The sequence below is a fragment of the Typopeltis vanoorti genome, chromosome 19, assembly GCF_054136105.1.
Source record: "Typopeltis vanoorti isolate ZY-2024b chromosome 19, IOZ_Tvanoo_1.0, whole genome shotgun sequence".
In the NCBI taxonomy this organism is placed as follows: domain Eukaryota; kingdom Metazoa; phylum Arthropoda; class Arachnida; order Uropygi; family Thelyphonidae; genus Typopeltis; species Typopeltis vanoorti.
The window spans coordinates 103,417,268-103,443,477 of record NC_143567.1 but is presented as its reverse complement, the minus strand read 5'-3'; the positions used below and the strand labels follow the sequence as shown (position 1 = coordinate 103,443,477).

The 26,210-nt window shown below is 34.2% G+C and overlaps 1 protein-coding gene across 1 annotated transcript in view; it reads left to right on the top strand.

The window, feature by feature from the left end:
* LOC150096409 (protein still life, isoform SIF type 1-like) overlaps positions 1-26,210 on the top strand; it is a 479,324-nt gene that overhangs the window by 8,627 nt on the left and 444,487 nt on the right. The gene's annotated exons all lie outside the window — the stretch shown is intronic.

Here is a 26,210-nt window from a genome sequence, read left to right as displayed (position 1 = left end):
TTAAGACAAGCCATTCAACTCAAAATTAATAAGTTATTTCAATCCTGAATATGTATATTAAAGAATAAAAAATCGTTTTGAAGAAAACAAAATAGTATTAATATACTTCAAAGACAGTATTGACTTCTCCCAAGAGTACTGTGGAAAGTAACTCTTGTTATGATGGGCATTAAATTGAAATCTGCTGATGCTGACAGTTTTTAAAGTTGATATCTTTTACGAGTGTCGAAACGATTTTTTTTTTTTTTTAAGTATTGAGATTATTGCGTTGGCTTCATTTGGATAAACAAACAAAAATCTTGCTAAGTACAAAAACAAACTTATACTTTCATAATTCATGAAAGATAAATTTACTCGGGCTCTCACAATAAATAGTAAATATTAGCCTTTTTAACTTCAAAAAAAAAAGTATTTGGTTAAACCAATCAACTAGTTAAATTTAAGACACCAAGTCTCATAGTAACGTTCATGATGACTGGATCTACGGAAAAAAATTATACGTTCAATTATTTCCACCAACACCAGAAACCTTTTCAAGACTTCTTTTTTTTTTTCTTAGCCAGCTCTGGAGTGCGTAGATCTGTCGATCTTTGGAGCAGGGAAATTCCATTTTTCTCTTCATCAACAGAGAAAAATCGAACCCAAAACACATAAGTACATGTGATTAAACAAGTTAAGATTAGGAACTCTAAATGATGGCAGTTCTCTGCAATACGATTTGTTCTTTCTTTATGAATATTAGCCATTAGATCGCACTGACCTTAACTGGAGATCGCACTGTGGTGAGTGGCAAAGGTGGAGCCTCACTGCCAACTGATTTTAGAAAAAGTCATTGTTGTAATCTCCCTCTATGAAATGAAGCGACGAGAAAGGCAGTTTCTCAGTCTTTCTCGAATTCGAACCTTTCCTCTGATAAATATCCTAATATTTATAAAAAATAGTATTTAACTTGTCATTTATATCATAAGCATATATAAGAGACGTTCTTCGTAAAACGTGCAGTGAAAACAACCCGAACAATGCAGCATTGGAAACTAGTTTCTCTACCACCACTACAATGCTCCTGCTCACTTTTTCCTTGCACAGGAATTTCGCTTCAAAAACTGACTATTATTAATTCATATGCGACACTACTCTCCAAATTTGGAAACCTGAGACTTTTTTCCCCCTTGTAACTTGTCTCTTTTAGGCAGAACATTTGCGGATGTCATCACTATACAAAAAAAAAAATAAATAAAATGAAACTAACTAAATAAAAATACTACTGCATCCTATACTTGCAGATTTCAGAACAATAGATTCTGTTAATCATGTTTAGGTGGGAAATGAATTTCATCTCCTTATTATTGGTCTCAAGTGGCTGGGAAAACTTCCATGTTTGGTTTCTGGATCACGATTTACTGATTAAGAAGTATATATTAAAAATAAAAAAAAATGTAAAATTAATAAAAACAAAAAGAAATTCCTTAACCCAAAATGTGGCCTGATAGATTTTGACTCTTCTATCAAGACAAGTCCCTTATCACAAGGATTGCATTGTGCAAGCGTAGGTCGAAGTTCATATCCAAGCATTTGTGGATTCTGTGGAAAGCCACATTCGCTAATCGATACCAGAACCTCTCCCCCCGACGCTGCCCTCGCTTCGTTATTTTGTCTTGTTGATCCAGATGATCTCAGAACTCATTTCGTGGTCAATACCAAGACGGATGTAAGTTATCACGACGAAAGGTGGCCCAACTTCTTGCTAGGTAAGGTGATCATAATATTTTAGCTCATTAATGTAAATATACACTGAATATGCAGCCGATATTAAACGGTATGAGTGGCCAAGACAGGTTTCTCTAGTACCATTTTTTAAATGCAATCAATAATGAATAGATTCCTTGTGAGGACATTACAAGAAACTATCTTGCATTGTTCATGGAATCTGTTGTGGGTTTCGTTGTGACGTCTGACTTTTGAAGAACAGAATACAGATCTTCTTGTTATTGTTAATACACTATTTGATCAAAAGTATCTGGACACCCCTCTGTAATTCGTAAACTGACGTCTAGTTATCACTATGACTTCACTTACTGGTATAAAAGGAGACAGGGAGCTGTGTATTGTTTAGTGATAAGAAGAACGAGCAAAACGGGTAGGTCAAACTGAGTGATTTCGAACGTGGAATAGTTATTGGTTGCCACATCAGTAAGAAATCTGTCAGAGACATTTCGACCCTCTTCAAGTTGTCCAAGTCAACAGTTGGTGGCGTCATTGTGAAGTGGAAACGTGAAAGCACAACCACAACAAACACAAGGTCGGGTAGGCCGCGTTTAATGACAAACAGGGACCGACGAGCGTTGAAGAAGGTGGTTCGTGGAAATCGCCGTCCATCGAGTGAAACAATCATCCGGTAGTTCCGCAATGCTACTAACTGTCCAGACAGCACCATGACTGTGTGTTAAGAGAAATGGAGTTCCATGGTCGAGCAGCTGCCCATAAACTAAACATTTCTCCTGTGAAGGCTAAGAGTCGCCTGCAGTGGAGTAAAGAGCGACGACACCGGACAGTGGACAACTGAAAATGTGTGATTTGGAGTGACGAATTTCGCTTTACCATGTGGTGGAAGGGTCGGAGTGTGTCAAATGCCTGGAGAATGATTCCTGCAAGCGTGTGTAGTGCCGGCAGTGAAATTTAGAGGAGGTGGCGTTACGGTGTGGGGATGTTTTTCATGGAATGGACTTGGCCCTCTCGTAACACTACGCAGAAGTCTAAATGAGGAAGGGTAAAAGGACATTTTAACCCTTTGCGTACTGTCTACGATAGAAGATCAACTCGATGATGACTGTTGTCTGTATCAGCATGACAATGCTACCTTCCATAAAACAAGGTCTGTGAGAGAATGGTTTGTGGATAATAACGTTTCAGAAATGGACTGGCCGGCTCAAAGCCCTGACCTGAATCCCATAGAACACATTTGGGATGAATTAGAACGCCGACTTCGCTCCAGACCCCAACGATCCATATCACGAACTGCTCTGGGTACTGCTCTTCAGGAAGAATGGGCTGCCATTTCTCCAGAGATGTTCCGACACCTGGTAGAATGTCTCTTCGGCAGGGTTAGAGCTGTCGTAGAAGCAAAGGGTGGACCCACCACGTATTAATGTCCACTACTGGAAAGTGTGTCACAGGGTAAGTTTGATTGCAGTTTCGAGTAGGTGTCCGCATACTTTTGATCAGATAGTGTATATATATAAATGTCCTAGGATTGAGTTGGACGGTTTTAAGCTTGCTTATTTAAGTTAGAGACTAGATTCTCGGTCCATTTTATTCCTTGAAGAGATAAAATTTTGTTACCAGTTTATCTAAAGAAATGTAAATTCTTTGCGGCACTACAAGCAGATCAAATACAATCTTAATTATCTTCCAACTGTTTTCGCTCTTGATTTTTGTTGTAAGGCAATTCTAGTAATTCCCATCAAGGTATTAATGGTTATACGTAAAGCTATTTCGCATGATAATTTAATTCCTATTGAAAAACTTTTTTTTCTGAAGAAATAGTTTTCTATAGTACAATAAATTACTTGTCAGTGGTGTATTAATGAGATTCTTTTGAAACAAATAACGACATGGACACGATCATTTCATTCACAGTTATGTTTACAAGTTATACTTGTTGATAAACCAATGCTTATATTAATTCTATGATCCTATTAACATTGTTAGCAGAATCAGTATCCAATCTCATTAATATAGCTGTCTTCTTAATCCAGATAACTGGTTTTGTGAAAGGTATGATACTCCGTGGTTAAATCTCTTCACAGTTGGTTCCAATGTTCAAATCGCATGGCTACTTCAGAGGCTTTCATTTACACGAAATTAGTGTTCTGTATTATTGAATAACCATACCGGACTAAGTACTTCCACTGAATTCCAAAATGTACACATAGTGAATAGCTTTTCCCTAGTTAATTCTATCTGTTACGTTTTCCAGCTTTATATTCAAGTTCTCTCCATGATTTAAAGTATCTTACGACTTGTTTATTATGCAGTAGTTTAAAGGTTAAACTAGCATTACAGTATACTCCAGCTTTGGTTGGACAATTAGCACATCCTTATCGTCTTAAGTATTCAGCTAAATGTGAGATGCATTGAAGACGACACAGAGGTCATTTGGCATGATTTCTCTAACAAGAGAACGTACCCAACCATTTGTTTGAAATAAAGTATACTTGTAGTCTCTTTTAGACTAGGCGCATGTCTCAAATGTTTCTCCAGCACAGAGAAAGTTAAATTCAGATCTACTTGGAGTTTACGGGCTGCTCAATAGCGCAATCGCTAGGACGATTAGACCATCTCCCTTTCGAGTTGAAAGACCAAGATTCGAATTCTTTGTAGGTTCTGTCTCATATGGATTGACTGATTTTCCCTTTTCAGTCGTTTCCGATTTTAGGTGACTTTGTAGCCAATGCCCACAAAGTATTCCTGGTGAGCAGGGTAGTTCACCATTGCTTTCCTCAACCTTCCCAATTTTATACGAGCTCGGGACCGGCATATGGCTGGGACATATTCATGAATGTAGTCCATGTGCGTTCAGGGGGCCGGTTTGCCTGTTTGCGGGATGAAAAACCCTCAGATAAACTGAGGAGAAAAAAACTGCTGTCCACGCCCCGGTTAACTTGGCTATGGCTGAGAAATATCCTTAAGCTCCTTACGTCGTCGACGGGAATCGAACCCAGGACACACCTTTCCCAGATATATGGTTGCAAAGCGCATAGCCCCTTGGCTAACCGTGCTGACTCATATGCAAGAGTGAAATCTAACTTAATAGAGTTTTTTTAGAATTCATTCAAGTGAATTACTTGAATAATTTCTAAAATGACTTGAATAATTTCTAAAATGACTCTTACAATCTCAGTAATGTTATTTGATTTAATTCTAGAAATATTCTTAATAATCTCAGTGAGTTTTCCTCGAGTGTAATCTCGATGAAAACTCGAAAAAAAAAGTGTTATGATTAAAGACCACGAGATGGCGGCACTTGTCAGTCGCATTACTTCCCCGACGCCATGTATAATTAGTGACAGTTGATCCAGCTACCAGTGTTTGGGCTACCAGTGGAGATTGAACACCCTCATTAGTCTCCAAAAGTTATATATGGTTAAATGACCCCGCTTCTTCCCTATAGGGGAATAAACGGCGTTATCTGTTTTTTTTTGTGATTTTTACTTGGCATAATCATATACTTTTCTCACAAAAATAGTTCCCTTCCACTTGGCTATATTAAAGTTACAGCAATAGCATTTACTGTTTTTCCTCGAAAAAGACACAGAATAATCAATATGATAAAACATTAAATGTTTTATCATATTGATAAGATCTATGCGTTCGAATCCCTTATAGAACGTGAACTCTTATCAGGACTTTCAATTGAAGATGAGTTAGCCGGTCTCATATGGGGGGGGGGGGGGGTAGCAGGGTTTTCCTTCCAGAGACTCGGTTTTCATCCATCTCGATTTTTCAACCCTCAGAACAGGAAAATGGGCCATTAGAAAAAAGCAATTCTTCTTCTTCTTCTTCTTCTTCTTCTTCAACCTTCTGGTTCTGTCCACTGCTAGACGAAGTGGACAGAACCTGATTTTCTGTCTATGATTTTCCAGATCACTCGGTTTTCTCCTTCTCCCAACCATCTCACTCCTGCAATTTGTTCCAGTTCATCTCTCAACCTTCTTCTCGGTCCTCCTCTTTGTCTTGCTCCATCCATTGGTCTCCACGCTGTTGTTTTTCTAGTCCATCTCCCGTCGCTGCATCTGGCAATATGGCCAGCCCATCTTCACTTAGCCTGTTTCATGTATTTTACAATATCCATGACACCTGTTTGAGATCTTATCCAGATATTTGTCTTCCTATCTCTTAATGTTATTTTTAGCATACTTCTCTCCATGCGATGTTGTGTTGTTCTCAGCTTTTTGTTTAGGGCTTCTGTTCAAGTCCATGTTTCTCCTCCATATGTTAGGACAGGAAGTATGCACTGGTCGAAAGCTTTCCTTTTTAGATTCACAGGGATGTCACTTCTGAATATGTCTCTCATTTTCCCATAAGCCATCCATCCATCCAAGGTGAATTCTTCGTTCAATCTCTTTTCTTTGGCAATCCTCAAAGGATAAGAATTGGCCCAAATATACATATGAAGTAACGTGTTCTATTTCATGGTTTTCAACTTTGATAGTTCTTTGGTTTATGTATTTATTCATCAATATTTTTGATGAATAAATAATAAGAAGCAATTAATAGACATAATCTACTGGCTTTATAGTCTGAATTGTATCAACAATTAACCAAATCAACCAACCTGAGTTTTTCAAGGGGAAGTATGTTTTTCCTCGAAACTCGAGATTTTAACTTCGATATGTCAAAAAATGATCAAAGAAAACTCATTCTCTCAGAGGCATTAATACTTAGGTTTTAGAGTCCTTGATGGCAACAGTTGTCTCTCGTACTTTCCCGCTTTCTCTAGGGAATCTTCAGTTCATTGACAGCTTGGGCTTACTATATGTAATGACTTGATGGATGGAGACTGGCTGCCCATCTGTCTTCCAAAACAAGTCATTTGAGGTTAAAGAAGCTTCGTCTAGTCCATTTTGATGAATAAAAGACATTAGAATATTAGTATTTTTTATTTACAACACATATTAGCAGTAGTTAACAGCGTTAGGTATGTTACATATAAGACTAGTTAATAAATAAAATGAAAACTTGTCTCATTTTGAAAGAAAATGTATATTTTTTCCAACTATGTACACACGCACACACACACACACACACACACACACACACACACACACACACACACACACACACACACACACACACACACACACACACACACACACACACACACACACACACACACACACATACAGTGGAATGCAAGCTATTGCTATTATTATTATTATTATTATTATTATTATTATTATTTTATTCACATATTTGATACACACTAAAAACAAGATTTCATATAAGCAAAAATTTGACTGCTGATACAGAACAATTTAGATTCTACCCAAGAATCTAAGAATAGTTCGTCAGGTGGCGTCATAAAATATGGACTGTTCCAAGTAATGCTGTTTTTTGTAGGTCATATGGGGTCACTTCGTTGATGTTTAATTGCTGTAAATAGTTGGATAGCTTCAGTGAAGTTGCTCCAAGTGCACCGATAACTATTGGGATGACTTTGGTATGTTTATCCCACAGTCGGTCAACTTCGATTGCCAGATCTCGATAATTAGTAATTTTTTCCAGTTCTTTGTTGTTGATGTTATCACTGGGTACTACGATATCGATAATCCAAACCTGTCGATGTTCGATAATTGCGATGTCAGGTCTATTGTGTTCCAAATGCCGATCAGTTGTATTCGAAAGTCCCAGAGAATTTTTGCTGTTTCGTTTTCCAATGCAGTCTCTATTTTATGCTTCCACCAGTTATTAGAAGTAGGAAAGCCATATTTTGTGCATGCACGCCAATGAACTATAATATTTGGGCCACTTGATCATGACGGTATTTCTAGTCGGTTTGAGCTATTTTGCTGCAGGCACTGATTAGATGCTCTGCAGTCTCATCTTTCTGATCGCATAATCTGCATTTGCTGTTATTATTGATGTTCAAAATTTTTGCTTTCATCGCATTAGTTTGCAATGCCTGTTTTTGAGCTGCTAGAATAAATCCTTCTGTTTCTTTTTTAATGTATCCGTATTGTAGCCATAACCACGTCTTGTTCACGTCAGTTTTGTCCTCAGTATCCTGAAGAAATTGGCCATGCAAGGGTTTATTTTTCCAGCGCACATATCGGATATTTTGTTGTTCCTTTTTGTAATCGGATTTGTTTCCTGTTGCTTTTAGAAGGCCCTCTTGTGTAATTGCTTGAAGCATTGGCTCAGAGCTATTGTCGATGTAACTTCTTAAACTAATTTCTTCTTCTTCCACAGTCTGTCTCATTTGCAGCAGACCCCGTCCACCTATTCTCCTCGGTAGGTCAACATCACTTCGTGGATATAATGCATGATGCATAGTCATCAGTTTTCTAGTTTTGCGGTCTAGTTTGTTCAGGTCTTCTTTTGTCCAATTTATTATACCAGCTGTGTATCGGATCACTGGTATAGCCCAAGAATTCATTGCTCTAATATACAACAGATGGGAAATTTTAATATTACATTCAGGAATTTCATGTCCAAATTTTGTTTTCTTCAGAAACGTAGACAATGGTATCAAAGAAATGTTGAAGCGCAATGGTAACAAGGAATCACCTTGGAAAATTCCACGTTTAATGCTGATATCTCCGAATCGTTCATTATTCACTATTAAAGTGGTTTTCCATGATTTCATAGCACAGCCAGAAACGAACATATGTTTTTGCTAATTCCAAATATTTTAGTGATTTTAGGATCCAGGAGTGTGGGAGGGAATCAAATGCTTTCTTGTAGTCTATCCATGCCATGTTTAAATTAGTTTTTCCTCTTTTTGAATTTCTGACAATCATTTTATTAATAAGGACCTGGTTTTTAGTTCTTATGGATTTTTGAAAATTGCCTTTTTGTTCAATCGGATAAATCTGATTATCTGATAAGTAGTGGTATATGGAATTTGCTATAATTGCAGTGAAAAGCGTAAGCATAGAATGTAGGCATGTTATTGGACGATAATTACTTGGGTCTGCACCCTTATCCTTATCTTTCATGAAGAGAAAAGTGCTCCCGGATATCATCCAGTCTTCCACTGAGCCTGACTGCAACAGATAATTAAATTGTTCTGCCATTCGATCATGCAGGCTGGTTAGATGTTTTAAACAAAATCCATGTAGTTCGTTTTTGACATGCGCACTCCAGTTTTTTAATTTTCTCGCTTGAGTACTGACCATTTCTTTAGTGGTAAGGACATTTTGCATTTGTTTTTGTTTCATTTCTGATTCTATTCCCTTAATACATGAGGCAACTTTATTATGTTCAATAGGATTATCCCACATTGACTTCCTAAATTTGTTTCTTCCTTTTCTGGTGAATGATTTTTTGCATTTGTATTTCTCTGGAGAGACTGAAAGAATTGACGTTGGTTCTGTCGAAATTGCATATTTTGTACATATTAGTTTATTCTTGCTTCATATCTTTTAATTTTCTGTGCTATTATTATTATTATTATTATTATTTAAATTTAATGACAAATTTTATACAATAATGTTTTTAAATAATTTTGACGATTTATTGGCTAATATATTATAATAAGCCACGTTACATTAAATATAATTAGTCTATAGCAGCCATAAGCCTATGCCGTTCTTGCGTGAAAATAATTTAATTACAATTATTTTCGTAATTTTAATTACGATAATTGTCTTCTGTGCCTTCTGGACACTACAGGTGAGTGTAGAATAACAGAGAAATCCCTTTAAAATCTTATAATGAGGATGACATTATTTTCTACCTTCTATCTGTATCACTTGTTAATTTTTATTTATTTTAATGAAGCAAAAATAAAGGGAAAAATCTTTGCTTGATCTGAATTAGAAATTACACGTGATAGCGTTATTAATCAGAGAACAGAAGAATTCTAGAACCAAAAAACTCCAACAGGTTGTGGTAATTGGAGTTGTCATGGGTTAGCTAATGACGCAAATGTTTAGATATTTTTCCTTGATTCTCAGAGGTCTATCGGCTTTACTATAAATTCATCCTGCCGGTACGTTTACTACCAACCGAGGATTTGTCCTTAATTGGCAGCGCCGGAGAATTCATGCTAGCGATGGCAACAGAAAATCCCCCTCATTAAAATGACCCGAATCATTCCAGAACAGTAAATCAACAATGTTTATGTGAAGATCGCAAATGGAGCTGCAAATCGCCTCTGCTGTAAAGCCGTCCTGCATTTACTTTGGTTCTTGATATCGAAATCCGTTGCTAATTATTTCTTGGGATTGCATTCGCTCTCACTATTGAAGAATTTCATGTCTGATTAACTACGAGTTTGTAGATGGATACGCATGATTGTTGATAAAAGGAGAGTTTGACTGTTTGCGAACGTTGGCCCATAGTATGTTGTGAAATATCAGTTCAACTCTAGAAATTTCAAAACAGATGCATTTCTTTAAATGATACAGTGCCTGATGATATTACCTTAGAGTTTGAAAATGCATATAAGAGTACTATGTCTCACTAGTATGTTAGAGAGTCTTATGAGTTTCGTTAGTAAATCACAATTCATCAAATGGCCTTATAAGAGATCCAAAATTCAAACTTTTGTTTTGTTTTTTATCTGACTGCAATCCATGAAAGATTTTAAATGTGTAATACATTAATACTGTGGGTGGGCTGAGGATATTTCTATTTTTATTAATTTGATATTATTTTAGATTTTGTAAATATAGTTTTCATATAATCCTGGAACCATGCTCTTCAGAACAAACGTGAACTTTTCGCATCCACTTCAGATCTGCAATAAGTAGGGAGGTTATCTCACACCGGCAATAAAATTCATCTCCCATTTAAATACAATCATGGACATCCCTGTTCGCAGCTGGATTCGAACCCATAGCCTATTTGTTGGAGAGCAGATATGAGAACCACACGGCTGAAGAGACCGTCAAGCTGGTGGACTTATCATCTGATAGTGTAAGGTATTTCTAGTGATTTCCTTAGGATTTTACTGATGAGTAAGGTCGAGGATCCCTTGTAATCTTTCATTTATTTATCCATTATTCACAAAACTATCTGATGACTTTATGGGGTGCTGATTCAGTATCGAACTACAGTATCATCAAACATAGTCTGTTTGACAGTTTTGTGGTTTAATACTGGCTTAACTATGTCCAGCGATCCCTTTAAAATTAGATAGTTGATGTAAGATATCCTGGGGAGAACCAAATTAATCGTAACGGAAAAGTGATCAACCAACAGGACGTTGATTTGATCAGGGATCCAGTGGACAAGGATACTGTTGAAATTTGTCAATCTATCTAGTATTCTGAAGATTAGTTCAGAGATTTTGAACTAGTCTTCAGAATGTGAAGACTTGACAGAGGACGAAGTAATTATTAATGCCAGTTCTGATGAATCTTGGCCATAGAAGTATTTCTTTCAGTGATATTTGATTATATTTATTTCGTTGTATTTATATTTTAAGACCTATGTTTCACGATATTTTGCATGACAATGTTCCACAATTCTTATGTCAAAGTAAAATACAATAACTTAAGCATTTAATAGGCTTATTTTTCTAATAATTCCTTCCAAGATTAATTTGGGTTAGTCCAATGGGTATCTTAACCCATCCTAACTCTACTGTAGATCACTTATGCGTCTGTTAATTTACTTAGTATCAAAGGACGATCTTGGTTTGCTCACTCTCTTAAAGTGTTCCTGTAATAAGCTTTGATTACTGACATAACTGCTAATTATTTAAGGTGATTTAAAATTTATGGTATTAGCTGAATACGGTTTGATCACCTTAAACCGTTTTGTGGTTGGTAACCTTCTTGCTTTCGTCCTAGATTTAAATAATTCAGTTTTGATTTAAAGTGTAACCAGATGACATTGATAATGATCGTCAGTTCACTATGAGATAGGATGATGATGATGACGGTGTTATGTATCTGGCATATAATATACCTTATGGTAAATTGTCAGACACTTATCTTATGGTTTATTCATTGCAGTTTCATAAATAACTTGATGTACAAAATGAATTAGGTGCTTAAAGGGTTAAAGATGTTTGTCCAATTTTAATATAAAATTGGACAAACTAATCATCTGTAATACAGATAGAAAAAAAACGAAATAAATTTAAATAAGTTATTTGTTTGGTGTGAATGTTTAGAAAAATCAATGCCACTCGATTTTAAATATACAATAAGGGGCGCACGGAATGCTGAAGAGAAGAAAATGTATTATAATTCCCTGAAAATAGATCGTTTGTCTGCATTTTCGAATTGCAATATCAAACAGCTTAATGATCAGTCATTATGATATAATGTCCATTTTATAAACACCACCAAAAGAGAATCTCTTGTTTATTTCACTCTTTTCTTAATTTATTATTATGTAAATATTTTAAATAGAACAAATGTACAAACAAATGAAACAATTAAGGTGAATTTGAAGTTAAAAAGGAGTTGTATTCTTTTATTTAGGGAGTTTAGGTACTTTTCAATGGTGAGAACGCATATAAAAACAAATATAAACAGATTAGATACGAAACAGATTGTATTTGGCATGTTTTATTCATATATGTTTCTATGTTTCATAATAGTAATCTTTATGCCAGTGTTCATCTGGTATAAGTAAACTTGTTTTAGCTGACTGATGATTTGGTGGATGCTCTATTAAAATATAATATGGTATGTTTGTGAATCATGCCCACTAACATGAACATGAACTAAACAAGTAGATGGCATTATAAATTGAATTTTTAAACTTTCAAGAAGATATGTAAAACTTTTCACAGTCCGAAATCAAAGTTAACCAACAATGAAGCACCATTATTTCCAACTCCAGTCTGAAGATGATGAAAAGATAGAATTCTTGTTAACCAATCTCTGAATGGATTCCTTAAAGAGCGTGTAGGGATAAAGATGGGGTCGAAACAACTGTGAGAATCAACAGAACCTCCTTTCAATGATGTTGGCTTTCACAAGATGCTAAAAGAACGGATGAACTTTGAGGAACTACAAAAACTGTTGTGATTTGCTCTTTTAAATCTGAATAGACAACAAACGAAGATCTATCAAACATATTCGTAGAATGATTTCTAATTCGAGTTTAGTTGAAAAATTTATCAAGAAACAAACAAGGAAAAGACCGCGGAAACAATCTTAGAAAGATTTGTTTTGTAATAGTAATCTGGTACAGTGACACCATTGGTTATCACAACGATTCAATGGACGTCTGTTTTTGACATGAGACGTGTAGACATATAATTATACTTTGTCTCATTTTCCAGTTCAAATAGTCCGATCGAAAACCAGAGTTGACAAGATTTGACAAATTTTAATAGAGATCCTGTATACCAAATTTCGTCGACTTCTATAAAGTCAAAGTACACTTATTGTAATAGGTAATTTCGATGTTTTGCCGGTGCTTTGGAAAATTATCCAATTAAAATAAAACTGAAATTACCTGACAAGTGTTTTTTAACATTCTAAATAAAATTTCGATCAATTTCTATCCTGCCAGAGTCTCACAATACTTTGTATATGATGCACATCGACAATTAGAATTAGAATGTGAATTTGTAAAGTACAGCACCTGATAGATGCTGTACTTTACTATCTTAAATTTCATTATATTTGATTCAAAATCATGGCCCTGGGTATAATAAACAATTCATATCGCAAGAAATAAATAAATAATAATTCAATGAATAACAACATACGAATATTTTGATAGGTCTTCGTATTACAACTGATCAAGTACTATAACTGGTCTTTTACTGACAACACAATAGAGATTATCGTGTTTCTAGAAATTTATAAAAGTTATTTATCTCTGATGTAATTGTTACTAATTGGTATTTATATACCCAATCCATTATATTATGTCTAATGCCGGAAATGTTTGTGATATTTTGTTTACCATTGGTTGTTTTGTTTGTGCTTGAGTATATGTTGTAACTAAAATGTAAATACTGTGTGTGGAACTTGTATGTGCTATTAATCGATGTATTATTCTATGTTAATTGTGTATTTATCAAATTTCTCCCAGTTTGTTTTTGTGAACTATGTCAAAGCGAATCGCTAGTTCATAGAAATAGGACATCAAATATTGTCTTCGACAGAAGCATTCAAACAACACTCAAAATCAGTTGTTAATTCACTTTTAAATACCCACGAATCTTTACTAAAAGTGTTTATGATAATTGCTTTTATTCAAATATGTTTTGCAGATTAAAACATCCCGAGAGGTATAATCGACATATTAAAAAATTGAATAAACGTCAATAACAACATCCATATTTTTATTGCTTTAAACCACTGATGAACATATTTTTCTTATATAGCGTCAGATTCCCTTTAAAATGAAAAATGTTTTGAAAGCCGCATATAAATGATACCAAATGATTTTATCATACTTAAAATACTCATCTAGACCTGCAGGAGTACCATGTGAGTCCTATTTCTACTAGGAAGCGAAACTGTAATTTTAATTATTTGTTCAAACTTATTTACAAATCAATCTTCCTAAAGAAAAGATAGCAGCTACACTGAGTTCATAAAGTCTCCAGGAACACTGGATTAAGTACACTATTAATTTACTAAATTGTGGTATCTATTGTTATTTATTCCTTACCAGATGAAATCCCTACTTGTTGAACCAACTCTTCTTTCAGAAGATGATGGAAACAGAAGTAACGAGGAAGAATCCAAGTTGTAAGATGAACTCTTAGGTTCTCATGGCAGTGTTTACAAGTGCGATTTTCTGAAATTGCTGTCGACTTCCAAAACTAAACAGCTGTGAGTTGGTGATAAAATATGGTCATTTCTAACCAAATAGCATTTAGTCGTCATCAAAGATAAAATATAGTCGCAGAGCAACATACAACTAATAGGGATATTGTCCAAATGGGATGTGTGTCTCAACGTTGACGATTTTATGAGCATGGTACAATGAAGCTTCTGTAACTTCCTCTACCAAACTTATATCGACCGTCCTTATAAAAATAATTCTTAAAATTAGTAACTGATCTTATTTTTTATATACATCAATAGTAAACAAGTATAAATGAAATATTAAAACAAATAAAGTTACAAGTTTTGCGTTCTGTCACAACGAACAGTTTGATGGGACATATTTTTAACTACCGCTAATTTCAATATCCGATTATGCACTGAAATGTTGACAAAATAAAACATCCTCACACTGAATAAAATCAGTGTCTTTTACGCAACTTGATGATTTCAGCAGCGTTCAGAATTGAATTACTTTGGTAAGACTGTAAGTGATTTTCCACAACAAAAGGGTGTTCAGTATAACCATCTTTATACGTTAGTTTAATCAGTCCGTGATTGCCTTCTTCCAGATGATCCTCTTTTTTTATTAACACGCGCTTTGTCCAGTTAATGAGAACAATTTCCCCATGGAAAAAGACACTCACAGACTGTTAAAATTCTTATTTTTTATGTATGTACACGCGTTTGTATTATGATTTCTTACACAAGTTTTTCCATCATGTTCTAGATCTAAATGAAACATGGGAGGTCATCACAGTCGTAGCTGTGCTCCGAAGCGACATAAGTCTAGGTAGGTTGTAGTCCATTAGGAAAACAAAACAACTCAATTATTTTCTAGTGCTAGATCGATCAGTTACCATGGAGATATAATGCACAGTGTGTTCACAGACTCTCTGATCAGTCATCAAACTAAGATATTCAATGTTTTATGGATTTTGCTGAAGACAAGCTCACTTGTTTGCTTTTGATCCAGCACAAAATATGAAGTTTTGTGTCAAGTCCAGCAGCTGGATTTAGCAGAAATGATAGGTCGTTTGGAACAATCGAGCTTAGATACTGTTCCATTCTTCGCATTATGTATATCCTGTAATTATTTCTTCATGAAGATGAAGACACGATAATGAGTTATTAACTTAGATTGAAAAGGTGATCCAAATCTAAGATATAATCCGATATTCTTCTGATGAAATTCGATTATGGGAATAATAATCCAACAGTCATTGTAGAATAGACAACTACTAAATTATTTGGAACAGACTTGTAGTACCTAACTCCAGAAAGTGATTTAATTCAAAATCTGAAATGATAATTCAAGTTTCATTGTGGAAGAAATGCAAACGAGAAAATTATCCAGGAGAAAGTTCTAATCCACCAGCTGTATTTCATAATTCAACAGCAGTTTTTATTCAAGAATCATCACTGATTTATTATTGAAGGATAAGCGATTTTGGATCAGTAAATTATCCAAGATGAAGTTCCGGTTTACTAGTAAATCTACATATCTTTCTATGAAGACGTTTTTTTGAAAGACTGATTCTTAATCCTTCAAAAGAAATATCCTTAATGCATGACTGACCACAATTTGTGAACACGCTGTGAGGTAACCACTTATGTCAATAATTCTGAATGGTAACAACCAATAAATGTTTGTAACTTTGCGAAAAAAAATTATGGATAATTTTTAAGGAATAAAAATGTGTGCGTTTTACTTCACCTTTGCTTTCTGTGACCCGTCTTTAAGCCTGTGTAATGAACCTAATGAGAAATAACAGTAAGACTTTACATGCTTGAGGAAACGTGATTCAAATAGCGAGAGGGGACAAACAACTAGAGATTAATGCATTTGGTGTATCGTTTGCTGACATGTACGTAGTATGCGAGGAAGATATTTCTTTTTGAAAGATAGCAAACGATTTCTATGTCCTTTTCGTCGGAAGTATTTCTGGAGTGTCAAAAACATTTTAATGTATTAATTAATTGATTATTATTTTTCTATTTTAATCATACCAAAGATGATTTAAGGTTTAGTTTCATTTCCGATCTTATATTAGAATGAGAAGATACTTTCATTCAACATTTCTCTGGTTTTGCATTTTCAGGTTATCTATTGTGCAAAGATGATTAAAAAATAATATAAAAAATTAAATAAATCTAAAAAATTCATTCTCCCATGCATGCCATCAATCTTAGCAACTTGTTTAGAAAGATTTTTGTTTTAAAATTCAGTCCAAAATCATCGCCTTTGTCCATCGGCAAACATATTGCATGAGAAATATAGAAGAAACAGATTTCCAAATGAGATTTCTGTTTCCATAATGACTCTACTTTTATTTATGCATCAACTAAGAATTTATCTTTAAAAATTCGATGGCTTCATTCTCAGCGTTAATCGATGACTAATTTCAATTCTGAAATCTTTTCTTTTTCTTTAGATATCTTTTTACTGTGACTCCCATCCATGAAAGATTGTAATCCTAAGATACATTAATACCATGAGTGAACTAATTTTTTTTCCATTTTTATTGCTTTGCAATTTTTTTTTATTAACTTCTTATATAATTCGAAAATATCTTGCTCTACACCTAAACGTGGAAATTTCAAGCCACTTCAGACCTCCAATAAGGAGAGTCTCATATGGTCGATTAAATTCATCTTCGAATAAAGACATCATTTTAAACTTGGAATTGAGATGTTTATATTTATTCATTCGATTTATTTCCATATACAGATAATGAACAGGTAAATGCATCCAAATATAATCAAATTACAAAAGAATAAAGAGATCATTTAATCTCTTTTCATTCCTCAAAGGGATTAGGCGATATTTTTAATCCCTAACATTGATCTTTGTGTTCGTCTCTGCCCAAAGATTGGTATGATCTCCAGCCATTACGTTAAAGGAACACAACTGCTGCCATCTCCTATTCCTAATCATAACTAGACATAGAATGGAAATCACGTTAATTCTCCAATCGATTCACCTTAATTGCATGGTTGTCAAGGACCTGATATATATATTAATTATTAAAAACTCGATTCCATAAATACGTGGAATTAACGTTCGCCATTTTCTTTTAACCCAAAAAGCATTTCATTTAAATTGATCATTAATTTCAAGTTTTAAAAACTTTAAATGCTGGAGACAATTGCTGTCTTTAGGCACGTAAATACAGCAAGTCTCATATTGTACCCAAATGGCTTATAAACAATAAAGTTTTTTTCTTAAATCACTTGACTCTTTAAATATTTAAGTCTGTCGCCATGAACACACTTAAGTGTTTAACTGCTTGGCATAATGAGATGCAATTAAACGACATATGTGTCCCTTATTCTCAGCGTGGAAATGACCATTTACAGTGCAAATTATCCGGAAATTCATTTTATGCAAGGTATTAATATATAGTTCATTCGTTTATGGAGATTTGTTTAGCTGGTACATATAATTAGAGACAGTATCTTATTCTTCTAATAATTCATATTCCTCTTATTTTATTCCTCGATATTCTCTTCAAGAATATAATCATCTCTGTCTCTCTCTTAGAAGGAAAAACTTACAAATACTGGGACTACTAGAATAAAGGAAAACACACACACACACACACACACACAAACACACACGCACGCACGCACGCACGCGCACGCGCACAGACACGCACACACACACACACACACACACACACACACACACACACACACACACACACACACACACACACACACACACACACACACACACACACACACACACACACACACACACAAAGTGCCTTGCCTTAGCAGCGCAATTAGGAGGAAAAGGCACCATTTCTAGAAAGACCTGAATTACCCTGCTGTCTAGGAAGGGAATAACTTCTTGAGGACTTTTCAACTGAAACTGAGTAGTTTATGGTACCTTGTTGAGATGGTAGACTTAGCACTAAAAGCTGGTCGGTAAATCAGGATTTTTTAACCTATTAAACCAGCCAAACCAGCCGTAGAGGGTACCCAGAAGAGACACTCATAATAAACCGGCCTGATAACATAGTTGTGGCCATAATTAAAATCAAACCCAAACCACAAACACAATTGAGAAGTTGAAGAATAACATAACGCTTTGTTTGCAAAACCTAGGTCCGAATCTTATCTAGAATGTGAGTAACATTGCTTTATGATTTTTTCACCTGAAATGTTTAAGTTGTTCTCATAAGGAGGAAAAATACTTTCTTCTGAATTTTGGACTATCTCCCCATTAAATACAAAATATAGTCGCTTCCTAGCTGTAACAACTTTGTCATTAACTATAAATGACCACACGTATAGCACCTCACGCAAATTGTTACCAAAGCAAAGTGTGATAAAGCGAGAATTTTACCTTCTTTTTCACTAAAGTTTTATTTCTAAGTAAAAAGCCTGTAAACTTCGTCGAAAGTAACATGTGGTTGTATTTAAGCCTGATTAAGATTCTGTAACAGTTTTATTTAGAAGAAATTCAACCGGTAGACGACAGACGATACAGCTTTAATAAGTAAAACCTCACAGGGGATAAAAAAAAAAGCAGCAAGTCATTAAGTGTATACAGACCCGAGCTCCGCCCACATTAGATCATTTGGTTTCCTTTCTCTTTAGGGATTCAAGAGAACCAATTTGTGAAACTGGTGGTAACGTTATCACGCAACCCATCTTTATTTCAGAGAGAGAGAGGGAGAGAGAGAGTGAGTGAAAGTATTTGATCCTAGGCGAACGGCATAATTTTTTTTTAAACACTAATAATCATGGTAAGGTTTCTTCAATACTCTTTCTTTATATTTATTTTTATATTGTACGGAGTTACAAGATCAATAACCTGCGGCGATTTTGAGTACTAATAGTAATCTCATGAAATTATATAAAATATTTCAAAAATGCACTTTTGTTTGACATTTAAAAATAAATAATCTCGAACTGAGTTCTAACTTTTAATATAATTAATAAAAATGAATTAATAATTAAATTAAACGGATTAATAAAATTAAGGTACAATTTTTAATAATTACGATAGTGAAATTTCCTTGCACTACCGTAACATTTTTTTTTTAATTCAATGGCTTTTTATTTATTTTTTTATTGCATGTACTTTCCGGATGTATAAAAATTTTATAATCAAACAATTACAATCTTAATAGTAGATTCCATCTATTTTCTTGAAATATCGATAAATTCTGTACACTAGAGGGCGCATTGGAAGTCAGCCATCATCGATTTGAGTTGCGTGATATGGTTAATGAAAGGTAGCAGCCGACAGAAATAAATAGCGTACGATATTTAAAAAAACGTTATCTGAAAGTAAGTACGGTATTTATATATTTTAGATTTATTTACTCACGTAAAATTCGGAAAATAAAATTACTATGCAGTAAACAGAAAAAAAATTTATGATTATATAACGCATTTGTTATGTTATTAGCAAATTCTAGCAATGATTTTATATTTAGTCTATGATTATATTTTAGGTGTATTGCTGTAGTTCTCATTGTCACCGCTAGGACTTTTTAAAGTATAGTCCTGTTTATGACAACCATGATATGGTTTGAATAAAAAAGTAGGCCATTTGCGTGACAAAATCCATCATTTATGAAGAAGAATAATGATGTGTTTTTTTTTTAAATATTAAGTAATTTAAGATAGAAAACAGATATTTGTAAATTTCCGAAAATAATGTGCTTATTAATAATATTATTTTAGCTGACTATGGCAATATTTCGTCAATTACTAGAATCCATTTATATTTTAAATGAGTATATTGGCTAGACGGAAATTGAAAACTAAATTACTTTTAGTTGAAAATTATATAATGAAAGAAAATAGTTTAAGAGAACAGATTAGAAGAACATAAGCATTATATTACTTTATATTTAATCAATAAGCAGTTCTGTGTATTTCAAGACCTCGTTTAGTTAAAGCAATAGTGGAGGAATCGATTGCGGAGTGCTCAGTGAACAAGAAGCCAATTAGCAAGTTCGATGTGGTGTGAAATTTTCATACACACTGCGGGGAGACAGAGCGGCTTCCCATTCTGCTGCCTTATTTCGCGAGGTAACGCGAGGAAATCATTAACGATGTCAAATGATTTGTGCATCTGAAACCATACCCTCTGTGACCTTTTCGTGGGTGGCTTCAATTTAAGCATAAACTCCCGCAGAGACAGAGAGAGAGTTGATGAGATTGGTGGCCCAGGTGAATGACCCTGTTGTGCATCGTTGCTACTGTATTTTTAAATGACTGAACCCAAGATAGGCATTCCCAATTACGTAATGGATAAAAGAGATATGTTAATATTGTTTTTTTAAAGAAATTCAGTTTTGCATTTCATAACCTTGTCAATTTATAAAACGTAATTATACATTTTGAAAGCGATGATTTTTGTTCACATATTATAAAACAGAGTTATAAAAAATATTGTAAAACACCTTAATTTATAAAATACCTAAACATTTAGAAGAATTTTGTAAAAATTTGTCAAGATCTCTGCTGCACTTTTATGCACATTTTACTACATGTTATAATGTGGTGTATTTTGTGTAAATTTTTGTAATATTTTAACATTTCCTGTTTTTTTAAGGAAATATTTTGTAATATTTTAACATTTCCTGTTTTTTTAAGGAAATATTTTGTAAATATTTTTTTCAAAAGCTTGTAATGAGATGCACTTTTTTATGTACTTTAAAGGTCTTTTGAAATTATCCACTTTCAATGTAATTTTTTCAAGATCTTGTAACTGTGTCTGTTTTTAATGTGTTTTACAAGCTCTGATACCCTATGCACTTTTATGTAAATATTTTGCGAGATTTATCAAAAGATAAAATAACAGTGCTATATAGTGAGGGCAGTTTTGTAAACGTTTAAGCTAACTTCATGTCTAATTTCTTTTGTATTCTAAATTTTGAAGAATTTTGTGTACATTTTTGTAAGGATATTAACACTGTAAGAATTTTGAAACAAACTTTTGTAAGAATATTTTTTGAACGATTTTTGGTGATGTAATATTTTTGTCAGACAACTTACCTGCAAGACAATTTTGAAGATTTTTGTATTTTTTTTTTTTTTTGTAAATTTTTATATAATTGTAATTACATTTTCAATGTTATTATAACAATTCATACATCTTTAAATACAATATTTTTAAAATTCCGTTTCATTTAGGTTTGCTATTTTTAAATCGATTTTGAATATAAGCCCGGTTTTCCATTTCCTTTTTTTTTTTTTTCAGTATTATTGAATTTATTCTTTTCTGTTACCTCTGAGGTCATCGCTAATTTCGAAATCTTTTTTCAAACTCACGCACTCTTTTAGTTAAACTTTGTATTGGGGAAGCAATACTTATATTCGTTGTGTTTATTTAATTTCGTTCTGCTGCTCTGGCAGGTGCTATTTTGAACACTAGCGTTCCAAGACCCCCCCCCCCCCTCACTCCAAACAGCATCATGAGCCAGATAATTCATTTTATGTTTAATTTGCATACACAGCTGCTCGGGACACTAAAATAAGCTTCAATGTATGGAAATAAGAGAACGAAGCAAGCTCAAATTCCATCTAGCCATCAAGTAGAATCATTCGAAAGCCACATCGCTTCTGAAACCTTATCCTTCGATAAATGAATAAAAAAAACTAATATCTAAGGTTCTGCATAAGTGGTAAGACAAACGCGCCAAAGTTCAATTAAACGAACGTGTGAATACTGAAGTGAAGGCTGATGTAAAATATTCAAGACAACTTCGATCAATACGCATTACAAAGATACTCTAATATATCCTTGGTAACCTTGGCAACCGGTCTCGTCTCTCGGTCAGGATGTAAATATATGCGAACGACGGGGTAGTAAGAAAGGGTCTAATGACGTCAGCGACCTGATAGGTGCGTGGACTGCAAGAAGTGATCTTTGGTGTCGCGCGAGGATACGGTAGAAAATTAGCAACGCTGCACAGATTGTAGATATTGTCAAAAGATTATTCGAACAAGTTTTCTTTGAGGCTGAGGTGTGCGTGCGTGATTTTTATGACGCAATTGAAAGTGCTTTGTGAGTCTTTCGAAAGAAAGTAAGTGGGATGGAGAAGAAAAAAAAATTAAGCCATGGAAATGAATACAGAGAGTAATGCAACGGAAGTAGGATGACAAAAAATGCAAGTGACAAATGGTAGTAAACATTAGAGATGGAAACGACAAAAGAGAATAATAGATGATAAAGAAATAGAAAAAGGAGATTGTAAAAAAGAGGAAAAAATGACTGAAAGACTAAAATAGAAGTAGAAAGAAAAATGAGCGTCGCAAAAAGCGAAAACAGGAGGAGGAGCAGGAACAAGAGACAAATATAGAATGACGTTGAAGAGAAAAAATAAATAGAAGCTCAAAGAAGATGCGTTATTGAGAAAGACAGAAAATAGCAGGATGAAAAGAAATGTCTTTGAGAAGACGAAAACAGGAAAAAATATTCTTTAGGAAAAAAAAAAAATAGAAGCAAACGAAAAGTATTACCAGTCGGAAGGTAGACAAAGAAATAGGAAGTTAAGATAATTGAGAAGGAGAAAGAAAAATTTAAGAAAGAAGATTAAAAAGAATTTCAGAGAGAGAGAGAGAGAGAGAAAAGATATATATGGGTGGCTCGTGCATAGGCACTGCGGAACTGCAGTAACTCCAATTTTTCTCGATATATAAATATATTTATTAATTTATTTATATTTGCTTGTAATATTTAATTTTATCATCAACAATCCTATATAATTCTCTTATTTTGTATAAAAATAATAAAAATCCATCTTGTAGCACTTAGGAGGGCGAAGGACGCTAGCAGCACTGTGTTTACCACAGCGCCATATTGCTACGCGCGCAAGCATATGCACGTCATAGTGAGATGCTAGCTATTAGCGTAATGTAGCACTGTCCGTCGCGCAGTTCCACTGTTGTTTATATGCAGTTTGCGCCAGTAATAAAGTCTTCGTAGTGCTTATCGTGTTTACTCCGTCTCTTTAAATATTTGGACATTCCTTTAATTACAATTAAAGAAATGGATTTTATTTTTAAGTAATTTTGAATTATACCAAACTGTATAATTTTATCGATAATAAACAATATTTTTTCATGTTTATTTTTTTTCAAATTTTTACCATACTTTTTAATATTTTATCCAAACACGTATACACTGTACTTACAGTGTGTATGCATATTTCGAATGTTGCAGCACCCCCCACGATTTCAAGCCATGAGCCGCCACTGTATATATGAATATAAATATATATATATATATATATATATATATATATATATATATATATATATATATATATATATATATATATATATATATATATATACATACATACATACATACATACAGAGATAGGCGAGAGGATATAAAGAAAAAAAATAGACGGAGTGGTGAAAGAAATTAAAACATGCAAGGAAAAGAAAGAAAAACGAAAGAGAGAGAGAGAGAGAACAGAAAAGTATACAAGAAATTTGTCGAAAAAATATAAAACACATCACTCTCTAGGCTTGGTTCCAAGAAAAATGTGAGATCTACATTCACATTACGAAAAAAAAATTACAAAATTAAATATCGCATGGAATGCATAAAACGCAAACAAATGAGAACAATAACTGCAATTGGGCATTATTTTTGCAGATAAAAGCGGCAGCCATATAAGTAGAAATAAACAAATGCTCATGAACTAAAAGGTGAAAATGTTTGGTACTAGGAATTAGTGACACTGTTAGGATAATGTTTGAGTGCAAATTACAAAACATTAAAGAAGTTGGGCGGAACGGACTCAGATGAGTGCATATTTATAGATAACGATGTAGTATATTTAAAGTCGTTTTTCTTGGTTGCTCCTTTCTTCCTGTCCAGATAGGCAAGTTTTTGGCCTTAATTCTTCCCAAGAGAGTATTTTCCCTTGCGTGTCGTTTGAACGTAGGTCGCATAATGACCTTTTTTTGTGTGCAATGCTAGCAAAAGTCCCATTAACGTCTTGAGATCAGTTCACCCCCCTTAGAAACGAAAAGCCATTAAGGATTTCTCTAGACGGAAAAGTAAGAACAAAACGTGTTGAAACCCTCTTTGAACGTTTCTCAGCTGTCTGTGAAAGAACACGTTTCTAAATGCAGTTATTGGCAATGCTACTATTTGAGTGATGCAACAACAAGACCTCCTTCTGCCTTACATTCCGATTCACATTATTAGCGAAATGTTTTGTTGGTTGTCATGGAAACTCTCAGGGAAATGCCTCAGTTTCCTTACAGCTCAACTAACTGTTTCAAAAACAGAGTACTAATTCATAGATAAAGTCCCTCTAGGAACTATCCAGAGCGCTGTGAATAATAATAATAATAATAATAATAATAATAATAATAATATACATGTAACTTTTCACTAATTCTCAAATATTTCTTCTCAAAATTTGATATCATGTGTTAGTAAAATTTGCACTAAGCAATCAATAGATGGCACTGCTGTATGGCCAATAAATTCCGAACGATAGAATCATTTAAGTGCTTGGATCGCAAACATTATTCCACTGATTTGATTGCATAAATGTTTTACTCCGAAGTCTCCCATTCGCCATTACTTGGATCTAATTTCCAAGGCATTTAATTTTAGGCAGGCATTATTATTTAATAGGGCTTGCTTTAAATGTCCCAATGAAAACAAGTGCCATCATTGAATGAAGAACGATAGCCACTCTCATCAGTCTTTTAAAGCGAATAACATGCTGCTTTTAAATGGGGTAGTTTAATTTAAAAGTTATATAGCAAATTAAGTATATATCGAATTTCATAGCCTCCATTTGTTTCAAACAATAATCGAATTCTTCATATAGTTCGCTTTGACGTCATAAGGTGGCGCCACGAACATGGTAGGATAGGAGGCACACCATCGATTGGATGATGACATCACAAACCTTATGCTTTGTTATAGTTATGTCCGTTGATGACATCCCACAACTTTAAATAAAAATTACTTCAACTTAACAAAAGGAAAGTTTTGATCAGGAAAGATATTCGTTGAATTTGGTCTTGTCAGAATCATCTGATGTGATCTTTTATCTGCCCAGCTTAACGCAGTTCAATTTGTGTGTGTGTGTGTGTGTGTGTGTGTGTGTGTGTGTGTGTGTGTGTGTGTGTGTGTGTGTGTGTGTGTGTGTGTGTGTGTGTGTGTGTGTGTGTGTGTGTGTGTGTGTGTGTGTGTGGTTTACGCATTCTGGAGTCTCACAATGGATCAGCAAGCGCTGCACGTTTTGCCATTGAAGCAACGGACGAGTCCGTTGCTTTTAGTAAAATAACCGAGTGCGTTCTTTGAAAAACCAGTTGGTTTGCGAACTGCCTGTCACGTCTGAACAGAGTAAGGAATGGTTATTGGTCCTGCATATGTATCTACCCTCGCTAACAACTTCCTGATGCGACTTTAGCGCAGAAAATTCCACAAGAACACCAGCACTTAGCCACTCCATGCTTCTTCTTTTTTTTTTTTTTGCCTATCCAGTCATTCCAGTATTTTTAAAAATATTTTATTCTCAGTTTTTCTGAGGCCTATTTTCTTATTCCTTTTACTTCTGTTTTCTTGCATTTATTTCTTTCAGTTCGCATTTTATGGAGTCTATGTTCCTTAGCTGCAGAAAACTTAGGTTTGAATCCACGAACAACACAACAACTTCGGAACATCTTTTTAACTAAGCTTGTCTAAATGAAGCACGAAATTTTGATTTTACTTTTTATGAAGGAGAATAC